This window comes from Ictalurus furcatus, chromosome 7, assembly GCF_023375685.1.
Source record: "Ictalurus furcatus strain D&B chromosome 7, Billie_1.0, whole genome shotgun sequence".
NCBI classification, from domain to species: domain Eukaryota; kingdom Metazoa; phylum Chordata; class Actinopteri; order Siluriformes; family Ictaluridae; genus Ictalurus; species Ictalurus furcatus.
The window spans coordinates 5114567-5124850 of NC_071261.1; positions in this window are offsets into that span (position 1 = coordinate 5114567).

Genomic DNA, 10284 nt, shown 5'->3' on the forward strand with positions numbered 1-10284 from the left:
TGAAAACATACTTTTTCAAACTCCTCTTAGACCGTTTGTCCAATTTTGACTAACATGGACATGAGGGTATATCTCCATAATGCTTTAGCATATTCATACAAAACTTATTATTTGTCATAGTTATCATGACTTGAGAGTGCCTGCTCAGATACGGAACAGCGCCACCTAGTGGTCATGAGATATGAAAAAACATATTTTTGCGTATAATTTCTGAACAATTTGTCATAAAAATCATTCCATTGGTCTCATTATATTTAATGGGGTATACCAAGTTCAAAGATATTAAAAATTCCTATGTCGGCCATTTTGGTTGTCGGCCATTTTGAATTAGACTTAAAATGCTGTATTTTACAAACACCTTGGTATATATATCATTATGAAACTTGGTATGTGTCTTTGTCAGCATGCCGTGAAGGTACTTGGAAGGTTTCAGGGCAGCACCCTTTCTGGTCAAAAATTATAATGAAATTCTGAAAAATGGTAATTGCTTTTGATAAATTTTGCCTACTGTAATGAAAGTCTTATTACATTCTTTGGTCATGCTGAGGACAGAGATACCAATTTGCCATAGTCGGCCAAACTTCCTGTCCACCATTTTGATTTTCTTTAAAAACCTACTTTTTCAAACTCCTTCTAGACCGTTTGTCCAATTTTCACAAAATTCGAAATCGATCATCATCACATGATGCTGGCACAAAGTTATCAAAAGCTTTTGAAAGACCAAACCATTCTCAAACAATACGCAAACGAATTGGTCATTGAACATGCCAAAATGGATGTGAGGCTTTATCTCCGTTGATCATCTGCACATTCAGACCAAACTTAGTACCTGTCATTTCCATCATAACTTGAGGGTACCTGCTGTGTTTATGGACCTTGGTGAAAAATAATAATGCAATTTTAAAAAATGCTAATATATTTTGATTACTTTTGCCTATTATAATGACACTGGAAGTGATAGATTCCATGAGTCATACCGAGAACAACGATAGCATTTATGCCATGGTCAGTTCACTTGCTGTCCGCCGTTTTGAATTTTGTGAAACCTATTTTTTGAACTCCTTTTCACCAAATTCAATTCAGATCATCTTTTAGACCATGCTGGCAAAAAATGATGGATTTTGTGTTCATATACTTAACTGTTATCATTTAACGCATCAACAACTTTGATGGCTTGATGCCAAAACTATTCAGAAACTCTGTCTCTGCAAGGCTTTGGCATATTGACACCAAACTTTGTGTGTGTCATTGAAACCGCACACTGACCACATCACATCAATTTGGTCACAGCATCACCTATTGATCAAATATGATAAGCAATTAAATCATATTATAATTGATTGTATTCATGAAATATTCAACCATTTGCATAAAATCATATAAAAATGTCTAAAATTGCTCTTTCTTACAGTTGGACTTGATGCACCCTGCCATGCTTGTTTAGCTCCTTATTTAGACTCTTCAGTGCTTGGTCCCTTAATTGCTACTTGCAGATATATTTTTTATTTTATGACTGTTGCAGTCAAAAATCCTTGATATTGCTGTGGCTGTTTAAAATTTGCATTTCAATTTGTTAAGTTTTTTGTGCTCTTTTTGTGGAAAACTACTTGAATTGCCAAAATTGCAATTGCATGACAATTTTCATTGACAGTCGAATCAATGCACACCTCCCACACCCCAACGCATCAGCCCAGCTCCTTGCATCAAATCAACTCAGTTTGAATTCAGGTGGAGGTAGCGGTTTTAACACAGACAGACTGTTAGAGAAACATAGTCAGAAAGGATGTGTTAGTATCCTACACACTTTTTGTGTTATTACTATTTCAAAACATGTTGTGTTAAATTATCCAATAAATGTGTTAAAAATATATATATTTCACATGAGTGACCAACACAACATGTGTTAAATTATTGTCCAATTATTGTCCAATGTGGACTTGCGCTACTGACACCATCATTCAACTTTGAACTCACCTCAAGGTTAACGTGGCAAAAAGAGAGGATGGGGAAAGGTTTTAATGATTTCCACTATCTCTGTAATGTTGGATGACCTAATTAGGTTGTGCAAAAAATTGGTAGTGAGGTGCTACAGGCAGGAAAATAAATATTCACAAGTCAGCTAGATTTTCGTGGTGAGTCTACAGAGCCATTTTGTTCATTGGGAGAGTGGAGGTCACATTTCCAAAATTACACAATTTGGGATTCTGTAACACAATTTCTCAGTTAAAGCCCAAAGGCATTTATTCATATTTTGTAACTAACAACTAACCAACACTCCTTTTGCTCTTTTACAGCTTTTCAAATGGAAGTGATTGGGACTCTTGTCTTCCCAAATGGCAAGGAGATTTGCATCAACTCCAATTCTTACATCTGTCAATTTTTTTTAAAAATGATTTTAATAAATGTCACCTGAATTTCATGCAATTGTTTGTTTATTTTGTGAACATTTTAGTAGAATTTTTATCATACAAACAAATTGCATTTTAGGATCATTGTAGGGAAAAAAGTATAAACAACACATCTGTGTTATTTTTGTGTTATTTTTTTGTAACACATCTTTATGTGCAAATGTTTAATATGCAGCATATGTTAAATGTACTAACACATTGACTGTGTTAAAAGAAACACAAAATGTGTTGTCCTTAACTAGCCACGCAGGTGTGTTAAAAATGAACACATGATTGAGTGAAGGTTCGCATCAATATATTTATCTATAAAACCATTACTGTGCACTAGAAAAAGCAAAAATGTGCGTTAACAGTCCAGTTTACATGACATTAAATGCACCTCTATCTTCATTAGCTTTGGCTTACTTGTTTGTAATGCTCACTGTTGCTCACTCATAAGTTGGTTACTCAGTTTTTTGGATGTTTTAAACCTCTCCTTTGATCAAAATCTCCTTTGACCACATTAGCAGCTCTAGCAATACATTGTGTAAAATAAAGGAGATACCATCCATCCATCCCATCCATCCGTCTTCAACTGCTTATCCGTTATCGGGTCGCGGGGGCAACAGCTCCAGCAGGGGACCCCAAACTTCCCTTTCCCAAGCCACATTAACCAGCTCTGACTGGGGGATCCCAAGGCGTTCCCAGGCCAGTGTGGAGATATAATCTCTTGACCTGGTCCTGGGTCTTCCCCGAGGTCTCTTCCTAGCTGGACTTGCCTGGAACACCTCCCTAGGGAGGCACCCAGGGGGCATCCTTACCAGGTGCCTGAACCACCTCAACTGGCTCCTTTCAAAGCAAAGGAGCAGCGGCTCTACTCTGAGTTCCTCTCGGATAACCGAGCTCCTCACCCTATCTCTAAGTGAAAGGCCAGCCACCCTCCTGAGAAAACCCATTTCGGCCACTTGTACCCGCGATCTAGTTCTTTCAGTCACTACCCAGCCTTCATGACCATAGGTGAGGTTAGGAACGAAGATTGCCCGGTAGATCGAGAGCTTTGCCTTCCGGCTCAGCTCTCTTTTCATCACAACGGTACGGTAAAGCTCCCGCTGCTCCGATTCTCCAGCCAATCTCCCGCTCCAATGTCCCCTCACTCGTGAACAAGACCCCGAGGTACTTGAACTCCTTCACTTGGGTTAAGTACTCATTCCCTACCCGGAGTAGGCACTCCATCGGTTTCCTGCTGAGAACCATGGCCTCAGATTTAGTGGTGCTAATCCTCATCCCAGCCGCTTCACACTCAGCTGCGAACCAATCCAGTGAGTGCTGGAGGTCACAGAGCGATGATACCATCAGGACCACATCATCTGCAAAAAGCAGCAATGAGATCATCAGGTCACCAAACCGCAACAACTCCCTACCATGACTACGCCTCGAAATCCTGTCCATGAATATCACAAACAGGATTGGTGACAAAGCGCAGCCCTGGCGGAGACCAACCCCCACCTGGAACGAGTCCGGACACAGCTCTCGCTTTGGGCATACAGTGATTGGATAGTCCTAAGATGGGAACCGCTCACCCCATACTCCCTCAGCACCTCCCACAGTAAACCCCTGGGGACCCGGTCATACGCCTTCTCCAAATCCACAAAATACATGTAGACCAGATGGGCATACTCCCAAGTCTGTCGTTCCACGACCAGGACGGAATCCGCATTGTTTCTCTTCAATCCGAGGTTCGACTATTGGTTGAACCCTTCGTTCCAGCACCCTGGAGTAGACTTTACCAGGGAGGCTGAGACGTGTGATACCCCTGTAGTTGGCGCACACTCTCTGGTCCTCCTTTTTGAACAGGGGAACCACCACCCCAGTCTGCCACTCCTTGGGCACTGTCCCCAACTCCCACGCAATTTTAAATAGGCATGTCATCCAAGACATCCCCTCTACACCCAGAGCTTTCAGCATTTCTGGACGGATCTCATCAATCCCCGGGGCTTTGCCACTGTGTAGTTGTTTGACTACCTCAGTGACCTCCACCAGGGAAATTGACAATGATCCCCATCAACCTCCATCTCTGCCTCTGCCATAGAGGGCGTGTTAGTCGGATTCAGGAGTTCCTCAAAGTGTCCCTTCCACCATGCAATTACTTCCTCAGTTGAGGTCAACAACGTCCCATCCTTACTGTTCACAGCTTGGATGGTTCCCCATTTCCCTCTCCTGAGGTGGCGGATGGTTTTCCAGAAACACCTTGGTGCCGACCGAAAGTCCTTCTCCATGTCCTCTCCAAACTTCTTCCACACCCGCTGCTTTGCCTCTTTCACGGCAGAGGCTGCAGACCTTCGGGCCTGTTGGTACCTTGCAACTGCCTCCGGAGTCCTCCGGGATAACACATCCTGGAAGGCCTCTTTCTTCAGTCGGACGACCACCAGATGGTGATCAGTTGACAGCTCTGCCCCTCTCTTCACCCGAGTGTCCAGAACATGCGGCCTCAGATAAGATGATACGATTACAAAATCGATCATCGACCTTCGGCCTAGGGTGCTCTGGTACCACGTACGCTCATGAGATTCCTTATGTTTGAACATGGTATTCGTTATAGACAGTCCATGACTAGCACAGAAGTCCAACAGCAAACACCCACTCGGGTTTAGATCAGGGAGGCCGTTCCTCCCAATCACACCTCTCCAGGTATCTCCATCATTGCCCACGTGCTTGTTGAACTCTCCCAGCAGAACTATAGAGTCCCCTACTGGTGCCCCATACAGGACTCCGTGCAGGGTCTCCAAGAAGGCCGAGTACTCTGAACTGGTGTTTGGTGCATATGCACAGACAACAGTCAGAGCCCCCCCCCCCCCCCACACACACACACACAACCCGTAGGCGTAAGGAGGCGACCCTCTCGTCCACCGGTAATAATAAAGGAGATACCATGTTGACATATTTGTTAATAATGTGGTTTATTTGACATTTTCAAAGGGTAAAAATAACCCTGAAAACATTAACCCATTTATGAAATAAAATTAACCCAACATTTTTGTAAAAATGAAACTATCCTTTGGGTTGAAAAACAACCCATTTGCTGGGTTAAAATTAACAACCCAACTTGATGGGTTAGTTTAGCCCAAAATGTGTTCTGTCCTTTATTAACCATCCATTGGGCTAAAAATTACCCAATTTGGGTTGTTTTTAACCCAGTGTTTTTTTTTTTTTTTTTTAGAGTGCAATCAGTTTAATTCTAGAATACCACTAATCTGTAGATTGCTGTGTATACACAAATACCATCAAGTCTGATCCTTGTAGACCAACATTAAATCTTACCTCCTCCCTCTCAGACATAGAACAAATGTAAACTAGGCTAGTACAGGCAAAATACTCAGGAGCGACTTGTGAGCAGAGATGGGGCAGGACAACATTAAGAACAATATAACATCAAGCAAAGGTAAGTCGAGAGGTGATCACATTTGACTTGACTATCTTGTGATTTTTAATTTTTTTATTTTTACAGTGACTGCATAATAGGCAGTTCTGAGTCACTAAGACTTGAATGGCGTGGAGTTAATTTTCTGTACCAATTTTCAACAAGAGAAAAGAAAGGTGTGGTCTGGTTAAAAAAAAAAAAAAAAAAAAAAAAGCAATCCCACAGCACAGATGCCTTACAAACCATACAGTTCCCATAGTTGATCAACTGAACATCTCTGACATAACACTAATACCTCACTGTTTAACTGGCTTCATTTGTGAAGAAATTTAGCTTGTCAGTCTTTCAAATATTTTTTTAAATGATGTTTTTATTAAAATCAAGCATTATACTGTAATTTTATAAACATTTGGTGCAATTGTGATAATTTCCTTTTTGCTGATAACTGTATTCCAAAGACACATTAACAACCTAGCTGGTTAAGCTTGCTAGACAACAGTACAAATTAACTTGCTGATAACATCCTTTATAATAAGGGAAAGAACTGAAATCTATGTACTAAAATGATTACAATATTGTTGTTGTTTTTATTTATTTATATAATTTACCTTAAAGTGGATTTTTAAAAAGAAATTCCACTATGTTCGATACAGCTGGCCTGGTTCCCATTGTCACAGTGTGTGAGATGAACACAGAAGTGGCAGTATTATTAATTGTCCTGTCCACTGCTCATCCACACTTATAAACAAAATGTTCATAGAGCAAGTCAGGGGCAGAATGATTCCTTCCCCAGTGGGCATCTTTTAGCGCTTTTAGCACTTTTAGTCTCTTTTAGCGCTTTTAGCATTTTCAATCATGAGGTGCAATAATAAATCTTCCAAGCTATACGGGGTGCCAAGCACCCTGCCCCATGATTGCACAACTTGAGCAATTCAGTAGAACATCAGCCCCACTTTCCCCTATGCACCACTGAAAATACTGAGAGTCAGAGACATCATCAGAGACTATCATTCAATTATTTGATGCAAGGTTTTTTCAGTTAATGTCTTAAAATGCTCTTTCAGAATTCTCACAATGGATGTGAATGGCATCCTTGACATCTTTTTCATACTTGTGGTTCAAAAAGTCTATTTTGATATCATAACTGCATGCATTTCTATGTCTTGTGAAAAGCTATGGGGATTCCTTGGTAAATAGCTGAAAGCATGCACTAAAACAGTTTAAAGCTTTACCTTTACATTTCCAAGTATGGTATTTGGCAGATGTTCTTATCCCGTGTAACTTACAGAAGTGCTTTGTAGACTCTATCAATAAACAAATCCTCATACCGGTTCACTAAGGTCAGGAACTAAGAGCATCATCAGTCTAAAAACCCTGTTGGGGAGGTTAGGTACTTTATTTTAAAAAATATGACAAGGATTTTTTGTTTAAATAACAAAATACTACTGTAGTTTACAGTATTTAGTGAAGAAGTGGGTCTTATGGCATTATAATTGCACTTAAACCATTGTTTATAACAATATAGTCTAAGACTCTTCCCCTAAAGACTCATTGGACATGCATCATATCCTTTAGGAAGTAAAGCTCCCAAAGCTATGCAACATGCCATATATTACAAGAGCAGCCCATTTGTCCTAGCTCAGCCAATCTGCTGTGTCACCATGTATCACTGACTGTGCTTCACACCCTGCTGGAAGTGTCCATAGATTAGGGGAACAAAAGGGAACCAAATGCATCAGAGAATACATTGTGTGAAGTGGTAAAGGGGACAGAGTTCAGTAGCTGAGTCTTAAAGGTGTGGGGTAATGGTTCCCCTTATGAATCATGACATATGCAGTATGTTATTCTGGTTCTTCAAGTTTTTTTTTATGTTTTTTTTTTATATATCTTACTTAATAAGAAATACCTTGTGTATTACCAAATTTTCCAATGTCTTATTTTCAGTTTGGTTCAGTTTATAACAGCCCTGAAATGGCATTCAACAAGGAGATGCATGTGGCATAGACTAGCAAAGGAGTGGATTAAAAAAAAAACTATTATATTAAGTGAATAAATAGATAAAATGATCTATAACTAGACATGATACCCACATGTAGACATGAAATCCACATGTTAAACAAACTAAAATTCTTGTCATATTTTTAAAAATACCTTGGAACTAGTTCTACAGCTGTTTAATTTCCCAAATATTACAAGATTTTGCCCCCACTGGTTTTGTCAGGCTCAATTTGCAAGCTCAGGGCACCTGGCAGTTACAGTGGGGGCCCCTTCAGGGGGAGAAAAGACTTTAACCAGTGGGAGGTATGAATTTCGCAACCAGCCCGAGAATCCTCCAACTAAACATTCAGCTTTAAGAGCACTGAGATCCAGCTGCAACTTTGTGAAAGAAAAAAAGGGGGGGGGAAAGGTGAATGGTAGCTCCTAGAACCCACCTCCCCACAGTAAAGGAGCTCAAAGAGATTATCCTGCATTTGAGGTGGCACAATGCCAATCCATTTTGAAGTGACCATAAAATGCAGTTAGGAAGAAAAAAAAAATCACAAAGAAAGAAAGAAAGAAAGAAAGAAAGACTTCATGATAATTGTAAATGTAGTAAAAGTTGAGCAGGATAACTGATTTTTAACTGATATGTGTGTGCAAGTTTTCAATATATACTCACCGACTACTTTATTACAAATATCTGTACACCTGCTCATTCATACAATGGGCTGCTTGCACAAACACTATATACAATAGAAAAAATTCTATTTACAATTAGGCATGGTTCCTTCATTTCTGGTTTGTTCACTACACTTATATGATGGAAAAAACTATGAAGTTAAGAAAATACCTATTAACAGAAACAAACACCCAAGCTGATGTTAGCCCACACAGTTAACTGAAAAGTAGCTTAGAATGAAGCTAGTCACTGAGATTAAATTTCCTCCATTCTAATGTTTGATGTGAACAGCAACTGAAACTTCTAGCCTGTATCTGAATGATTCATTCATTGTGCTGGTATTGCATGATGATTGGATAATTGCATGCATGAGAAGGTGTACAGGTATCGCTCAATGGTTAAAGGCTCTGGGATACTAATTGGTTGACAGTTCAAGCCCCAGCACTGCCATGCTTCTGGTATTGGGCCCTTGAGCAAGGTCGTTAACCCTATCTGCTTCAGGGGTGCTGTATCAAGGCTGACTTTGTGCTTTGACCCCAGCTTCCTAATAAGCTAGTGAAGAAATAATTTCAATGTGCTGTAATGAATATGTGACAAATAAAGGCTTATTATATTAAAGTGGCTGGCAAGTGTATATAGATGTTTAACTGGGTTGAGAATTGGAGACTTTAAATGCCATTGTGTTTGATTTACATCCATCAGGATAGAAATGTTTCCTTATACGATAAAGGTGATCACTCAGGATAAATTTGTATTGATTTCCAATCAATGCCAGCAAAATAACTCTAGAGAATAACATGTAGCATGTAGCATGCAGGCTTACATGCCTCAGTACTATAGGGGTTTTAGGCAGATTCTGTATTTCGTCTTGGATAAACATGTCTTTGAAGATTTTATCCCCTCTGTAGGAAATGACTGGACCCTTAACCCTCTAGACCCCACAGCAGCCTCTGCAGGCTGCTCTGTGTATCACTAAAACATACAGAAATATACTGACAGTATTTCTGACAGAATAAAGTGCAATTCCAGCGGTCTTCTTCATGAATTTCAGACAATTATACATTTACTTTGCTATCATTATATCTGTGTTTTCAGTTAGAATAAACAAAAATTGTACACTTTAATGTGATTAATGCACAAAGGTGGTCGAGACTTAATAGCTTTCAGGACATCATTCAGTTGTTCAGTTTGACAAACAGATGACTCGTACAGCATTTTTGTTTGTTAGACAGTGGTGTTAACACATAGATACGGTTTTACAAAATTGTTTGGCAAGCAAATTGCAAACAGCAATCATAAAAGAATGTTAGTTTTGTGAGATAAATCAAAGTGAGGTATTTTCCCTGCCTCATCACCTACTGTTAATGATTTTATATTTTGATACTAACTGTTTTTATTATTAGAACTTTTTGTAACTGAATATGCAATTGACTATTTTTTTAAATAATCAACTCATCTAAAAATCCTGATTCAATTACAATAGCATATTTAAATCACAAAGATGGAATTTGAAAAATGAAAATTGTCATGTATTAACGAGGGAACTCTGGACTTCATTGACCAGCAGCCACTGCACCATACTCATCAGTGTCACATGACCACTTGCACCTGATTTACGTTTTGGTTAATGAGCACACTAGTATATATATATACCACTGTTTGCACTGCTTTCTTTGTCTCACGTTATCGTCTTTCCTTGCTTTTGTCTATGCTACTGTATTTAGTTTTTGCCACAGTATTTTTTATGTTTGTTGTAGTGTCCTTTGTTTGTGTTTACTGTTTATTAAATGTTTGAAGATCTGCACTTGCATCTGAATTAA